Raw genomic sequence first — 18,246 nt, 5'->3', positions numbered from 1 at the left:
GCACATGAACTTTGTGGTCTGAAATAAGGGCAAAGTTATGACCCACAGAATATTACCCAAGCATGGAATTGAAAAGGTGAGAATGAGTCAAGTCTTCAGTGTTCAACAGAGTTCAAAGCCAAGGAATCCAACTTCCCATGCCAAGCCCAAAGGGCAGAAGAGAGGTCACAAGATGGAAATGAAATCAAGGGTTAAGTGCAGAATGGAAAGTGGCATAGCATCTGATCATGAAAGAAGAAAAGGTCCTGGAATCTAGTACTGGAGTATTGTACCTTTCTTTTATTAGTTATCGGGTACAGGAACAAATTGTAGATACTCCATTTTATTGTTTTTCCTAATTCTGCTTTTGCATTTTCTTAATTCTGCTTCTTGTACTACTATATGATCTGTGTCTTGGTTTAAAAAGTTCTGGCTTTTGGGGATGCCTGGGGGGGCTCAGTGGTTGAGCATCTGCCTTTGGTTGGGTGTGATCCAGAAGTCCTGGGATCGAGTCCCACATCAGGCTCCCTACACGGAGCCTGCTTCTCCCCCTCTCCCTATGTCTCTGCCTCTGTGTGTGTGTGTGTGTGTCTCTCATGAATAAATAAATAAAATCTTAAAAAAAAGTTCTGCCTTTTAAATTCACCTTGAACTTCCTATCTATATTTACCTTCAATCCTACCCATCCCAGATATTAATTCATTCTGCAGATAGTATAATTCCCTCCCTTTTTATTTCTCATAAGTTAACTTTTAGAAATGTTTATCCAAATTTCATTCAAATATCTACTAAGTTATTTATGTGAGAAAGAAGTTAAACCTTTTTTCTTTCAAGATTTTCTTTTTTAAGATTTGAGGTAAAGATTGGAAAACGTAATACTCAGGATGCATGAAAACAGACACTTCCATACTATTTGCAAAAGGGTGAGGAAAGATTTGTAAATATCTTGTAGGTAAAGAATGTGAATACCTTCTGACCAAATAGCTTTATTCACAACATTTATCAACATTCTTAAAGCTAAAAATCCACCTATTTTAAAAGAAATGCAAAATATAATAGTAAGAATCTGTTTCTACTCTAGTAGAATTTTAAAATTTAAAGAAAGATTTTAAATATTCCATGTTGGCAAGGCAGTGAGTAAGTGGACACTCTCTAGGACTAATGAGACTTTAAAATAGTCAAAGCTTTCTAGTGAGCAGTATGACTGGGCATGTAAAACTTTAATAAATGCCTCATACTATTTGTCTCAGAAGATTCACTTCCAGACTTTTAGCTTCTTGATGGAAAATATTATAGCCCTATGTTCTGACTGTCCCAGAAAATCACTTCACAGTGAAGGAAGTGCAGCAAAATGAATGTACATCCCCGGAATGGAAGGGTCTTTTAAAGTCAATTTTAAATACTTTCTGAATTTTAGGCTCTTCCTCTCTCTCATTGGAAAGAGAATTCTGATTTTTTAAACATTTATTTAAATTTAATTTGCCAACATACAGTGTAACACCCAGTGCTCATCCCATCAAGTGCCCTCCTTGGTGGAGAATTCTAAACCACACTTTGTGCAAGGACTGTATGTTGGGCATTTTGAATCCTGGGTTTGGCTCAACATGTAGTGTGAGCCATCAATTCATGCTCCTCTTTTTAAATTACTGAATTATATTTTTATTTGAGATTTATTATACTTTTCAAGAGGGAATTTTCTTCTAATTTTTTTGGAAAGAAACTATGGGTGTTTAGGATAAAATTTGGGTAGCTTAGATCCTAAGAAACCAATGTGTTCCAAATACTGAAAATACATATATACTATTAGAAAGTTAAAATGAAATCAATCACTTCCTGTTTTTAATAACATTGTTTATGGAGTTCTCCCATCTGCAGCTTATATCTTCCATAATACCTCAAATGCATGGAAGTGTTTTTAAGAGGTAGTATTATTTGTTTCTCATAACAACCTTATGGATAGGCTCTGATTTTGTTCCATTTTACAGATGGTGAAAATAAGTCTCAGGGTGGTGAAGTGACCTGTGGAAGATTTTAGCTAATAGTTACTAGCTGGGCCCCGGAAGCACATGTTCTGCCTACAGAACCTGGGTTCTTTATACAACACTAGATGCATTCCTGGTCTCCTGTGAATGAGAACTACCCCGGAATTTGTGGCAATGCCTCCCTCCTGGACTATACATCTTCTTAAGAGGTTCTTTCCAATAAGATCATCTCTCTGTGTCTGGGACCAGAACATTCTATGGCCTCTAGGTGTCCTCTCTCTGGGGACTCTTGATTCACAGCTGCTTTCTCCAGATATTCACCTGTGCTCACCTCAGTGTCCTACATTATCATAGTGCAACTTCACCAAGGTCAGTTGAGGCTCTGGTTGTTGTGACCCTCTCACCTCCGGTCCCCACACCAAACAGCTTGGCTGGACCACTACATATCACAGTCTGGAAAAATCTTAAAACATTTCTAAATTTAGCTTACTATTTATATTTCTCTTTCTGCACCCTAGAAATGTTACTGCATCTGCTAGGCAGTTTTCTAGAGCCCAACTTCAAATCAAGCATACTTGGAAATTGAAGAAATATTTACACTGCTTCTGAATCAGTTGTGAAAATGACAGCATATAATATATTGTTATTTATAAAGGCTTCATAGATACTTCCAGATGCAATAAAGTTCCCCAGAGAATATTGGCTCTTGCTCTGGTGTCAAAGCAGTAAAGAGTGATAATCTACATGGGATGAATTGCCTATTAAATTTAGTAAGCCCTCTGATATTTAAGACCCACAACCATACTGATTAAACTTGCTTTTCAGTCTTTCCTTGCATCAAATCTCAAGGCTCCAACTAATATGAATTATTTGCTTTTTCTCAAACATGACTTTTGTATTCACATTTCTTGACTTTCCTCATGTTGATCCTTTCCCCTAGCAGAACACGAGTCTAGTTTTTAATAAAAGTCTATGTTTACAAGAGCATCTCCATATATATAATCTTATATGGTCTTTATCATAGTCTGTTACCACTTTACAAGTGAAAATTCAGAGGGAAATGTCTTACTGAATGTCTCACTTCCAGAATGTTATAGATCTGAGACTTGAATCTAAGCTTCAAAGCTTCACCACACTGTCCTGCTTCTCCTGCTATAATTTAAAGGAAATTCAGAAAAAGGTACTTTCAATAAATATAACCACGTATTCATGTTATATTTAACAAAATGCTATTAATGTTATTGGGCTAAAAGATGAAAGAAAATAGAAGAATTTAGACTTAAAAAACAGCAAAAAATTGAGAGAGGCATCCTTTACACAGAGTATTCACTCAGATTCAAGAATTCATTCTGCTCTTCTTCTTCTAATTCTTACTCATCATTAAGATTTTATCTTACGGGTACCTGGGGGGCTCAGTTCATTACGTCTGCCTTCAGCTCAGGTCAGAATCCCAGAGTCCTAGGATCCAGCCCCTCATTGGGCTCCCTGTTCAATGGGGAGCCTACTTCTCTCTGTCCCTCTGTCTGCTGCTCCGCCCACTTGTGCTCTCTCTCTCTCTCTCTCTCTCTCTCTCTCGGTCAAATAAATTTTAAAAATATTTTAAAAAATGATTTTCTCTTAAATGCCACTTTATGTATAGAGCCTTTTCTGAACTCGTCCCCTTTGGAAACTGGAATAAGCATCTTGTGACAGGATCCTATGGCACTGTGATTCCTCGACAATAGCAATTAACATACTTTAGTATCTATCCCTTGTTTAATTTTTTGCCTTTGCTGTGTGGTTGAAAGCTCCATAAGGGACAAAGACTGTTATCTTTCCATTACCCTAGTGCATACCAGAAGGATACATATGTCCTACAACATGGCAGCCATTTATATTTGGTGAACTTAAGAAAGAAAAGAGAGAGAGGAAAGAAAGGGGTTATTGAAAGCCCTAAGACTCCAGAGTCTGACTTATGAGTTTTTTACTTTGAATAGTTACTCAATTTCTCTCAATCACAGTTTCTCATGCTAAAAAGGTCACACTGGCTAGAATCACAGCAATTTATAAGAAGTGTTATGAAGTGTCTGGAACATAATAAACAAATGAAAAGAATTTCTTTTTTATATCCAATCACAGGATGTTCTCTGAAAGTTACATTGTGTCTCTGGAGAACGTCCTTTGGTAGCAGTTCCTTTTATAACTCTATTCATGTTTCAACCATGTGGAGAGAGACCTTGGATATTTCAAAATCAACACCACAAATTTGAATTCGTTGTCTTTCCTCTTAAAAGTTTTCTTCCCCCTTTATTCCCTATTTCAGTTAAAGGCTCCATCATCTACATAGAAGACAAAATTCAGAGCCCAAAACTCGTATCCTACCCTCAGCTCTCCCATTGTTTTCCTTAATCTATGCAGTGCTTCTCAGGGAGGCATAATATTGCCTTCCAGGGCACATGTGGTGATGTTTGGAGACATTGTTGGTTATCACAATAGGGAAAAGTTGGTGGTATCTAGTGGTAGAGGCCAAGGATGGTATTAAACTTTCCCCGATGCATAGGACAGACCCCAGAAGCAAAGAATTTTTTGAATCAAAATATGAACAGTGCTGAGGTTGTGAAAACTCAAACCCTCAGTGCTGAGGGGTTAGTAAGCTTGCAAAACTGAACAATCTAATCATTGGTCTTTGAACCTGCTGTCAGTACCATGTAATTTGCTGGTGGAAAAAGGGGCTGGCTTCTTCCAGAAAATGCTATAATTGCCCCAACTTTCAGTAGAACTGTGGCATGTTTGCTGATGAGATCCAAGGTTGTCTGTTTTGGAAGGAGTTATATAGATTCTCAGGTTGTCTCTGCAACAGTAATTACAGAGTCATCCTGAGAACCCTGGAAGCCCAGAGACATTTTCAGGGAGTATTCAAGATTAAAACCATTTTTACAATAATATTAAGGTATTGTTTGTCTTTTTTCACTCGTTATTTTATGGGAATAGAGTGCAGTTTTCCAGAGTCTACATGATGTACAATACTGCCACATAATAAAATCAGAAGCAAGTAGCCAGGACAAGTATCCAGCTGCTTTCTATTAAACCAGACTTTAAAGAGATTTTAAAAAATGTATAACAATGCTACTCTACTCACAGAGTTTTTGTTTTTCAAAAATATGATTATTTTTCATTCAAATATGTTATTTATGTTAACATATAATAGGTTGTTATTTAAAATAACAATTTTAAAATTAAATTAAAACAATTATTAAAATAATTTCAAAAAACCCAGTTTGCATTTCTTTTTTTATTTTTATTTTTTTAAGATTTTATTTGTTTATTCATGAAAGACACACACAGAGAGAGATGGGGGGGCGGGGGGCGGCAGAGACACAGGCAGAGGGAGAAGCAGGCTCCATGCAGGAAGCCCAATGTGGGACTTGATCCCGGGTCTCCAGGATCAGGCCCTGGGCTGAAGGCAGCACTAAACTGCTGAGCCACTGGGACTGTCCCCCAGTTTGCATTTCTAATCTAGGAAATATCAGTAGATATAATCATATAAACAAAAGCACAAAAGTACTTTGGGATCCACAATAATTTTTAAGAGTGTAAAGGAATCAATGGAACAAATAGTTGAGAATTGTTATTACAGTTCAGTGTTTCTCATATTTCATTTGTGCATTATATGCACAATATCTTAAAACACACACATACTCTGAATCAGTAGAAGTGATGGTGAATTTTATGTGTCAACTTGACGGGGCCAAAGGGTGGACAGGCATTTGGTCAAATATAATACTGGGTGTTTCTATGTGGTGTTTCTGGATATGATTAGCACTTGAATTCCTAGAGTAGGTAAAGTAGATTGCCCTCCCTAACGTGAGTGGCCCTCATCCAATCATTTGAAAGTTTGAATAGAACAAAAAGACTGATCCTCTTTAGAGTAAGAGGGAACTCTTCCAACCTTGACTGCCTTGAGTTGGGACACTGGTTTTTCCTGCCTTCTGAGTCAAACTGAAACATTTTCTTCCAAGTCTCAGCCAGCTGGCCTTTAGACTGGAACCATACCATTAGCTATCCTGGTTCTTAGGCCTTAGACTGGAACTATATCATTAGCTCTCGTAGGTCTTGGGACCTGACAGCCTCCAAAGTCACATGAGCTAACTCCTTATAAAGAAATCTCTTTGTCTGTATATTTCTCCTGTTGGTTCTGTTCCTCTGGCTAATCCTAACACAGTAGATCTGGGATGGGGCCTGAGATTCTGCATTCTAACATCCTTCTAGATGACGCCAATGCTACTAGTCCATGGACCATACTCCTAGTGGCAAGGTCAAAGCATCAACATCACCTGGGAATTTATTAGAAATATAGAATCTCAGACACTGCTTTAGATCTATAGAATCAGAATCTTCACTTGAACAAGATTCCCAACTGATTCATTTGCACAGTAAAATTTAAGATATTGCTCTAGTGTAGTAGCTCTCAACTCTGAGTACATAGTAGAATCACTTGAATAGTTTAAAAAAAAAAGAAAAATGAGGATGAGGGGCAAGATGGCAGAAGAGTAGGGTCCCCAAGTCACCTGTCCCCACCAAATTACCTAGATAACCTTCAAATCATCCTGAAAAAATCTACGAATTTGGCCTGAGGTTTAAAGAGAGAACAGCTGGAAGGCTACAGTGAGAAAAGTTCGCGCTTCTATCAAGGTAGGAAGACAGGGAAAATGAAATAAAGACACAAAAGGCCTCCAAGGGGGAGGGGCCCGCGAGGAGCCGGGCTGAGGCCGGGGCGAGTGTCCCCAGGTCAGGAGAGCCCCGTCCCGGAGGAGCAGGAGCTGCACCAACCTTCCCGGGCGGAAAGGGGCCCGCAGGGAGGTGGAGCAGGACCCAGGAGGGCGGGGATGCCCTCGGGCTCCCTGGGACACTAACAGGCACCTGCGCCCCGGGAGAGCGCCCCGAGCTCCCTAAGGGCTGCAGCGCGCATGGCGGGACCCGGAGCAGCTCGGAGGGGCTCGGGCGGCGGCTCCGCGGAGGGGGCTGCAGGGCGGGAGCTCGAATCCAACAGCGCAGGGCCCGGAGCACAGGGCGCCGGGACACAGCCCAGGATCCGGCCTCCCCCGGGACAGGCAGAGGCCTGGAGGGTCCAGGACAGCGAGGACGCTCCTGCCCGGAGCTGAGCAGATCAGCGGCCCCGCCCCGGAGCCTCCAGGCCCTGCAGACGGAGAGCCCCGGAGTTACTGCAGGGGCTGACTCCAGAGCTGCAGAGCCGGCCCCACCACTGCGGTTGTTCCTCCTGGGGCCTCACGGGGTGAACAACCCCCACTGAGCCCTGCACCAGGCAGGGGGCACAGCCGCTCCCCCAAGTGTTAACACCTGAGAATCCACACAACAGGCCCCTCCCCCAGAAGACCAGCTAGACGGACCAGTTCTAGGGGAAGTCAAGGGACTTAAAGTATACAGAATCAGAAGATACCCCCACCCCCCGCCGTGGTTTTTGTTTTGTTTTGTTTTGTTTTTTCTCTTTTTGATTTCTGATTGCTTCCCCCACCCCCTTTTTTTCACCTTTCTTTCTTTTTCTTTCTCTTTTTCTTCTCTTTTTTCCTTTTTTTTCTTCCTTTTTTTCTTTTTCTCTTTTCTTTACTTCTCTCTCTCTCTCTTTTTCTCCTTTTCCCAATACAACTTGTTTTTGGCCACTCTGCACTGAGCAAAATGACCAGAAGGAAAACCTCACCTCAAAAGAAAGAATCAGAAACAGTCCTCTCTCCCACAGAGTTACAAAATCTGGATTACAATTCAATGTCAGAAAGCCAATTCAGAAGCACTATTATACAGCTACTGGTGGCTCTAGAAAAAAGCATAAAGGACTCAAGAGACTTCAGGACTGCAGAATTTAGATCCAATCAGGCAGAAATTAAAAATCAATTGAATGAGATGCAATCCAAACTAGAAGTCCTAACGACGAGGATTAACGAGGTGGAAGAACGAGTGAGTGACATAGAAGACAAGTTGATGGCAAAGAGGGAGACTGAGGAAAAAAGAGACAGACAATTAAGAGACCATGAAGACAGATTAAGGGAAATAAACGACAGCCTGAGGAAGAAAAACCTACGTTTAATTGGGGTTCCCGAGGGCGCCGAAAGGGACAGAGGGCCAGATTATGTATTTGAACAAATCCTGGCTGAAAACTTTCCTAATCTGGGAAGGGAAACAGGCATTAAGATCCAGGAAATAGAGAGATCCCCCCCTAAAATCAATAAAAACCGTTCAACACCTCGACATTTAATTGTGAAGCTTGCAAATTCCAAAGATAAGGAGAAGATCCTTAAAGCAGCAAGAGAAAAAAAGTCCCTGACTTTTATGGGGAGGAGTATTAGGGTAACAGCGGACCTCTCCACAGAGACCTGGCAGGCCAGAAAGGGCTGGCAGGATATATTCAGGGTCCTAAATGAGAAGAACATGCAACCAAGAATACTTTATTCAGCAAGGCTTTCATTCAAAATGGAAGGAGAGAAAGAGCTTCCAAGACAGGCAGGAACTGAAAGAATATGTGACCTCCAAACCAGCTCTGCAAGAAATTTTAAGGGGGACTCTTAAAATTCCCCTTTAAGAAGAAGTTCAGTGGAACAATCCACAAAAACAAGGACTGAATAGATATCATGATGACACTAAACTCATATCTGTCAATAGTAACTCTGAACGTGAACGGGCTTAATGACCCCATCAAAAGGTGCAGGGTTTCAGACTGGATAAAAAAGCAGGACCCATCTATTTGCTGTCTACAAGAGACTCATTTTAGACAGAAGGACACCTACAACCTGAAAATAAAAGGTTGGAGGACCATTTACCATCCAAATGGTCCTCAAAAGAAAGCAGGGGTAGCCATCCTCATATCAGATAAATTAAAATTTACCCCAAAGACTATAGTGAGAGATGAAGAGGGACACTATCTCATACTCAAAGGATCTATCCAACAAGAGGACTTAACAATCCTCAATATATATGCCTCGAATGTGGGAGCTGCCAAATATTTAAACCAATTAATAACCAAACTGAAGAAATACTTAGATAATAATACACTTATACTTGGTGACTTCAATCTAGCTCTTTCTACCCTCGATAGGTCTTCTAAGCACAACATCTCCAAAGAAACGAGAGCTTTAAATGATACACTGGACCAGATGGATTTCACAGATATCTACAGAACTTTACATCCAAACTCAACTGAATACACATTCTTCTCAAGTGCACATGGAACTTTCTCCAGAATAGACCACATACTGGGTCACAAATCGGGTCTGAACCAATACCAAAAGATTGGGATAGTCCCCTGTATATTCTCAGACCATAATGCCTTGAAATTAGAACTTAATCACAACAAGAATTTTGGAAGGACCTCAAACACGTGGAGGCCAAGGACCATCCTGCTAAAAGATGAAAGGGTCAACCAGGAAATTAAGGAAGAATTAAAAAGATTCATGGAAACTAATGAGAATGAAGATACAACCATTCAAAATCTTTGGGAAGCAGCAAAAGCAGTCCTGAGGGGGAAATACATCGCAATACAAGCATCCATTCAAAAACTGGAAAGAACTCAAATACAAAAGCTCACCTTGCACATAAAGGAGCTAGAGAAAAAACAGCAAATGGACCCCCTGCCCAGCAGAAGAAGAGAGTTAATTAAAATTCGAGCAGAACTCAATGAAATCGAGACCAAAAGAACTGTGGAACAGATCAACAGAACCAGGAGTTGGTTCTTTGAAAGAATTAATAAGATAGATAAACCATTAGCCAACCTTATTAAAAATAAGAGAGAGAAGACTCAAATTAATGAAATCATGAATGAGAAAGGAGAGATCACTACCAACACCAAGGAAATACAAACAATTTTAAAAACATATTATGAACAGCTATACACCAATAAATTAGGCAATCTAGAAGAAATGGACGCATTCCTGGAAAGCCACAAACTACCAAAACTGGAGCAGGAAGAAATAGAAAACCTGAACAGGCCAATAACCAGGGAAGAAATTGAAGCAGTCATCAAAAACCTCCCAAGACACAAGAGTCCAGGGCCAGATGGCTTCCCAGGGGAATTCTATCAAACGTTTAAAGAAGAAATCATACCTATTCTACTAAAGCTGTTTGGAAAGATAGAAAGAGATGGAGTACTTCCAAATTCGTTCTATGAGGCCAGCATCACCTTAATTCTGAAACCAGACAAAGACCCCACCAAAAAGGAGAATTACAGACCAATATCCCTGATGAACATGGATGCAAAAATTCTCAACAAGATACTAGCCAATAGGATCCAACAACACATTAAGAAAATTATTCACCATGACCAAGTAAGATTTATCCTCGGGACACAAGGCTGGTTCAACACTCGTAAAACAATCAATGTGATTCATCATATCAGCAAGAGAAAAACCAAGAACCATATGATCCTCTCATTAGATGCAGAGAAAGCATTTGACAAAATACAGCATCCATTCCTGATCAAAACCCTTCAGAGTGTTGGGATAGAGGGAACTTTCCTCGACATCTTAAAAGCCATCTACGAAAAGCCCACAGCAAATATCATTCTCAATGGGGAAGCACTGGGAGCCTTTCCCCTAAGATCAGGAACAAGACAGGGATGTCCACTCTCACCACTGCTATTCAACATAGTATGGGAAGTCCTCGCCTCAGCAATCAGACAACAAAAAGACATTAAAGGCATTCAAATTGGCAAAGAAGAAGTCAAACTCTCCCTCTTCGTCGATGACATGATACTCTACATAGAAAACCCAAAATCCTCCACCCCAAGATTGCTAGAACTCATATAGCAATTTGGTAGCGTGGCAGGATACAAAATCAATGCCCAGAAATCAATGGCATTTCTGTACACTAACAATGAGACTGAAGAAAGAGAAATTAAGGAGTCAATCCCATTTACAATTGCACCCAAAAGCATAAGATACCTAGGAATAAACCTAACCAAAGAGGTAAAGGGTCTATACCCTAAATACTATAGAACACTTCTGAAAGAAATTGAGGAAGACACAAAGAGATGGAAAAATATTCCATGCTCATGGATTGGAAGAATTAATATTGTGAAAATGTCAATGTTACCCAGGGCAATTTACACGTTTAATGCAATCCCTATCAAAATACCATGGACTTTCTTCAGAGAGTTAGAACAAATTATTTTAAGATTTGTGTGGAATCAGAAAAGACCCCGAATAGCCAGGGGAATTTTAAAAAAAGAAAACCATATCTGGGGGCATCACAATGCCAGATTTCAGGTTGTACTACAAAGCTGTGGTCATCAAGACAGTGTGGTACTGGCACAAAAACAGACACATAGATCAATGGAACAGAATAGAGAGCCCAGAAGTGGACCCTGAACTTTATGGTCAACTAATATTCAATAAAGGAAGAAAGACTATCCATTGGAAGAAAGACAGTCTCTTCAATAAATGGTGCTGGGAAAATTGGACATCCACATGCAGAAGAATGAAACTAGACCACTCTCTTTCACCATACACAAAGATAAACTCAAATGGATAAGAGATCTAAATGTGAGACAAGATTCCATCAAAATCCTAGAGAAGAACACAGGCAACACCCTTTTTGAACTTGGCACAGTAACTTCTTGCAAGATACATCCACGAAGGCAAAAGAAACAAAAGCAAAAATGAACTATTGGGACTTCATCAAGATAAGAAGCTTTTGCACAGCAAAGGATACAGTCAACAAAACTAAAAGACAACCTACAGAATGGGAGAAGATATTTGCAAATGACATATCAGATAAAGGGCTAGTTTCCAAGATCTATAAAGAACTTATTAAACTCAACAGCAAAGAAACAAACAATCCAATCATGAAATGGGCAAAAGACATGAAGAGAAATCTCACAGAGGAAGACATAGACATGGCCAACATGCACATGAGAAAATGCTCCGCATCACTTGCCATCAGGGAAATACAAATCAAAACCACAATGAGATATCACCTCACACCAGTGAGAATGGGGAAAATTAACAAGGCAGGAAACCACAAATGTTGGAGAGGATGTGGAGGAAGGGGAACCCTCTTACACTGTTGGTGGGAATGTGAACTGGTGCAGCCACTCTGGAAAACTGTGTGGAGGTTCCTCGAAGAGTTAAAAATAGACCTGCCCTACGACCCAGCAATTGCACTGCTGGGGATTTACCCCAAAGATTCAGATGCAATGAAACGCCGGGGCACCTGCACCTGATGTTTCTAGCAGCAATGTCCACAATAGCCAAACTGTGGAAGGAGCCTCGGTGTCCATCGACAGATGAATGGATAAAGAAGATGTGGTTTATGTATACACTGAATATTACTCAGCCATTAGAAACGACAAATACCCACCAGTTGCTTCAACGTGGATGGAACTGGAGGGTATTATGCAGAGTGAAGTAAGTCAATCGGAGAAGGACAAACAGTGTATGTTCTCATTCATTTGGGGAATATAAATAATAGTGAAAGGGAATATAAGGGAAGGGAGAAGAAATGTGTGGGAAATATCAGAAAGGGAGACAGAAAATAAAGACTCCTAACTCTGGGAAATGAACTAGGGATGGTGGAAGGGGAGGAGGGCGGGGGGTGGGGGTGAATGGGTGATGGGCACTGAGGGGAACACTTGACGGGATGAGCACTGGGTGTTATTCTGTATGTTGGTAAATTGAACACCAATAAAAAATTAATTTATTAAAAAAAATAAAAATAAATAAAAAAATAAAAAAAAAGAAAAATGCCCAACTCCATCCTGATTAAATCAGAGTCTCACTGAATAGGCCCCAAATCCTTCTTTCTGTTTAAAATGTATTTATTTAAGAATGGGGAGGGGGCAGGGGAGAGAGAGAGAGAATCCCAAGCAGACCCTGCAATGAGCAAGGAGCCAGGATGCCTAGGTGGCTCAGCAGTTGAGTGCCTGCCTTTGGGCCAGGGTGTGATCCTGGAGACCCAAGATCAAGTCCCACATTGGGCTCCCTGCGTGGAGCCTGCTTCTCCCTCTGCCTGTGTCTCTACCTCTCTCTCTGTCTCTCTCTGTCTCTCTCTGTTTCTAATGACAAAATAAATAAAATCTTTAAAAAAAAAATGAGCAAGGAGCTGGGTGCAGGGCTTGATCTCAGAACCTGGAGACCATGACCTGAGCTGAAGCCAAGTCTCAACTGACTGCCACCCAGACACCCCCACCCCACCCCACCATCCCTCTGTTTTAAAAGCTGCATAACATTAATGTTATTAATTCAATTATAATGTCATTAATTCAATTATGAATAAAAATCATTGATCTAGAGAGAAAAGACTGAAGATCAACCATTACAGTTTTTTGATAAAATTTAATATTTAATTATTCATCAATAATAAGAAGTAATAATCAATTATCAATGCTAATTAATAAAAATAAATTACCCAGGGTGTGAAATGAGAGTAAATGATGTCAACTTGCTACTTAGTATTTCTGGGATTGGGAGTCAATAGTTAATCAACCGGCCTAATGCTTCAATAAGACATGAAAGGAAATGATGGCTCTATTCTGTCAGGAGAGACTATACAACCTCTTGTGTGTGTTTTTTTTTTTTTAATTTTTATTTACTTATGATAGTCACAGAGAGAGAGAGAGAGAGGCAGAGACACAGGCAGAGGGAGAAGCAGGCTCCATGCACCGGGAGCCCGATGTGGGATTAGATCCTGGGTCTCCAGGATCGCGCCCTAGGCCAAAGGCAGGCGCCAAACCGCTGCGCCACCCAGGGATCCCCCTCTTGTGTGTTTGATGTCTCTTCCTGGAGCGGGGACTTGGCTTTAAGTGCTTACTACATATTTGAGGTCTAGGGTTGAATGTTATGTGTTGTACTAGAAAAGTAGACTCACAGAGCTGGAAGTGACCTTCCAGAGCTGGATGGAGACTAGATTCTCCAGATTCATTTATAGATGGGGAAACTGAGGCTCAGAGGGTAATTCACTCACCATAGGAGGCAGCACTGCATAGTGGAGGGAATCACTGGTGTGCAACTCACGGCTCTTACACCTTCTCTGGAGTCAGCCCTCTTGGTCCAGAAACAAGTCATATGCTACAGCCAGAGCCTCCAGAAATCTATAAGCACAGTGAGCAGAATGCCTCCATTGAAATTTTGCTTACTGGTTACTGGGTATTTTATACCATTATTTATATTTTTTCATCATTCGACAACTGTTTATTAAGTTTCTGACAAGTCATGTCAGGAACTTAGCAGACCTCATTAAAAGTAGTTATTTTGTCATACTACAATTATTTGTAGACTTATTTAATAGACCCAGCTCTCCTGATTTCCACTTCAATATTTACTTAATAGCATGTCATACTGACCTCCTTGGCGGATGAGAGGGCTGAAAAATTGAACTATTCACCCAGCTGGGAAAGTGGGACTGAGACCTTGATCCTGGACCCACTGTTCTCTCTGCAAGCAGTGTGGGACCTTACGAGGTCAAAGGGCCAAACTGACATTGGCTATCATTAGCCACTAAAAGCTCCTCCTAGCTTTTCCTCCTTTCTCTGAAAATAGTACTTAAAAGGAGAGAGAAATAAAGGAAAGAAAAGAAAAAGCACTCTGTTTGATGTACTGTATGTTGGAGGGTTCTGGAAAAATTTATAATGTGTTCTGAGCTCAGAGACAAAATTTTCCGAAAGGACATTTATACTATTTTCTTCCAAGAGTCTGCATCCTGTTATACTCTGGAAGAAGTGACCTCATGGTGTTTGTATTTGTCTCTTGCACAAAACCTCTTTTATAGTATTAATGCATGTGCGGATCTTAGGATATGTAATACATGAAGCTCTGACTTGGGCAGGTCATTCAAGGAACAGGCTGCTGCTTTCATAGCAGCGTCATCTTGTTGAATAGTGGCTGGGAGGGGGAGAATTGGATAGGACGAAGTCTGATGCCAAGTTCCTTGGAACATATATATGCCACAGCAATCGAAGGAACCTAATAAAAGCAAGAGAATATTAACCAGTGATACATGTTATTAGTCTCAGAGGAACTGGCAGTAATCGCTGTAATCCCTTACAGCCTATTAGAATTATAAGGTGATCGCTTGCACATTACCTCATTTGTATAATACTTTACAGCTTATAAAGTACTTCCCCATAGATCATCTTAGTTGTTTCTTCCAACATCCGTGTGAGATATGCAGCACTGGTATTATCCCAAATTTATGGGTAAAGAAACTGAGGCTTTTTTTTTTTATTATTTAAAAGATTTTATTTATTTATTCATGAGAGACACAGAGAAAGGCAAAGACCCAGGCAGAGGGAGAAGCAGGCTCCATGCAGGGAGCCTGACGTGGGACTCGATCCCGAGTCTCCAGGATCACACCCTGGGCTGAAGGCGGCGCTAAACCACTGAGCCACACAGGGATCCCCGAAACTGAGGCTTTGAAGGAAATTAAAAATGTGTAAATTCTTTTACATAGGACTTGACCACATCAAAAGTTCTGTTATACACACAAATTCAATTGGTTTCCACAAGAAATATCTGTGGTAAATAAAATTGTTATTAATCCCATTCTGCATATAAGGAATCCAAGATACAAGAGGAAATGGCTTAACCTAAATTTCGCAGCAAATTAAGTGGCAGAGTGAGAAGTTGGATCCAGGCTGACTCTTTAAAAAGTGCTCTTTCCACTATGTACAACTGCCTCTTGCTGTACAGAGCACGGGCTTGGAGTCAGCCAGACCTGAGTATAAATCTTGGCTCCTACACGAGCAAACTGTAGGGTGAAGTCTGAGAAACCACTTAACCTCTCAAAGCACAACTTTCTAATCAGCAAACTAGGAAAAGTAATACCTACCTCATGGAGTTACTGTGAGGCAAAAAATGACCTAATGTTTGTAAAATGTTTAGCATCGTGCTTGACACACAGAAAGGGCTGTTACTGCAATAAATTTTATCTCTGGCCCCCACTGGTGCACAAGCCCATTCTGTCCCAACTTTAGTCCCACCGGCGCTGCCTCAAAGCTTTGGAAAAGGTTATTTTTTCCAACTGAAGCTGTGGATCGCTTTCTGGGCAGTGAGGGAAGATCTGCACTGGTATCTGGAACGGAAGTCCAGGTTTAAGGAGCCAGCGCTTTCATGTCCCTGCCTTCATGGCTCCTAGAATTCCTGCAAGCCCCCTCGTTTCCAGCCTCTGTTCCCAGATAAAGTGAGAACTATGGTCAGAAGGAAAACAAACTGGAGCTCTGTCTGAACATCTGGTTAACATTCCAGAGCCCAAGACCCCACACTAAGAGGACCCTGCTCTCAATCTCTTGCTCTCTCTCAGGGGCATCTCGTCAACCTCAGCTATCTCTGCTGCCCCTCCAAGAAACCAAGCACCTGAAACTCAAGGTGGGCTTGAAGCAAAACAAGGCTTACAGTCAGGGAATAATAAAGACTTGTAGAGATCAGCCCCGATCACTTATTTGTTAAACATGTTGGTATTTCTTGTGGGAAATAGAAATTTCTCAAAGCTTTCCCCTCTTCCGGAAACTCGACACTGTATTAAAGCAGAGTGACCAGCATGACCAGGCCCTGCCTGGCTTTACAGCCTCCCATGCATCTTGCAGCCCACTGGTCCTGCACAGTGTTCAGTTCTCCAAACACTCCTTGTCACTCACTTTCAGTGCGTTTGCACAATTTCTCTTTTTACCAAGATTTCGTACTTACTGCCTGAACTGTCGCTGCAGGGTGGGTTGCTATTCTTCCCAAAGATATTGCTCAAGAAACTCTTAAAAAATACTCCTGAGGGGCACCTGGGTGGCTAAATCAGTTAAGCATCTGCCTTTGGCTTGGGTCATGATCTCGGGGTCCTGGGATCCAGCCCCACATCGGGCTCCTTGCTCAGCGGGCAGTCTGCTTCTCTCTCTCCCCTGCTCATGCTCTCTCTCTGTCTGAAATAAGTAAATAAATAAAATCTTACAAAAAAGAAAAGAAAAAGAAATGCCTCCTGGTTGCCTCTATTCCTGGGGAGCTGTCTGGAATAAAGTTGGTGATTTTATCTTTAACCACCTCCACTACAGCCCCTAAGAACTCTGCCTATGTTTAATGTTTGCACATCTATGTCCTTAAAAAGTCTCTGAGCTCACTGGGGTAGGTTTTTCTGTTGATTTATGAACCCCAACGCTAGGCATAATAACTTTTTTGAAAGTCAGTATGGAAGTTTTTGAATCTTAATCATTTTTACCTCCTGGACACCTTCGGCTACCTTGGACGTCTGTAATACTGTAATTCTTTTTAGTCATGACTCATAGTTGATGACAGTGTTAAGTCTTATTAAATATTAGTATGAAAATGATTATTTTTTTTTCTGATCCAGGTTAATGGGCCTTTTGAATTCTATCTCACATTCCTAAGAACTCCTATAAAAGTATGGAGTTATTTAAAATCAGATTGAGATTCAAATGATCAACATCCCTCTACAGAAGGTAAATTTGACCTTTTGTGATTCTGTTTCAGATTGTTATAATGCCTTGAGTGAGGTGGTGTGAGAAAAACAGAGGATACCTACAACGGCATCTAGCACATGGCCGCTGCTAAATAAAGGCTGAAAGTTTTTAGTTGATTGAGACTTCATGGGATGATGAAAGAAGCCCCAAATACCTTGGATTTGAATCTTACCCTGCCTCTCATTAGTCATGTGATTTGGGCGTCTTTAAATGTCAGTTTACTCATCTGGAATATGGAGCCAAAAATACCCACTATGAAGCCTTTCTGTAACAAGTGTTACAGTAACATACTTTAGTATGGGCCTGGAAAATAAGAAATGAACAGTAGGCTGACTAACTGGCATTTTTAAAAAAGATTTTATTTATTTATTCATGAGAGACACAGAGAGAGAGAGAGGGGCAGAGACACAGGCAGAGGGAGAAGCAGGCTCCCTGCAGGGAGCCCGATGTGGGACTCGATTCCAGGACTCCGGGATCACCACCTGAGCCAAAAGCAGATGCTCAACCACTGAGCCACCCAGGTCCCCCATGATTGGCATTTAAAAATATAATTAATTACACTCTCTCAGGTCAGATTTCAGTTCCTAAATATATTAAATATTCTCAGAGTGATGATATAACTTTACCTACTCAGTAGTTATGAAAGTTAATGATAATTTATTGATTTTTAAATAGAAACAATAATATTTAAAGATGATATCAACTATATATATATTTTTACAAACATCTTTTTTTTAACAGATGCCAATGATTTTTTTAAACATTTGAAGAAGGGAGATGGTTAAATAAGCAAAACATACTTCAGTTAAAACATCAATACAATTATAAAAAGATAAAGTTTTAAAT

The sequence above is a fragment of the Vulpes lagopus genome, chromosome 17 (genome assembly GCF_018345385.1).
Source record: "Vulpes lagopus strain Blue_001 chromosome 17, ASM1834538v1, whole genome shotgun sequence".
NCBI classification, from domain to species: Eukaryota; Metazoa; Chordata; class Mammalia; order Carnivora; family Canidae; genus Vulpes; species Vulpes lagopus.
The sequence above is the reverse complement of the archived record's forward strand: the minus strand, read 5'-3'. Positions refer to the sequence as shown.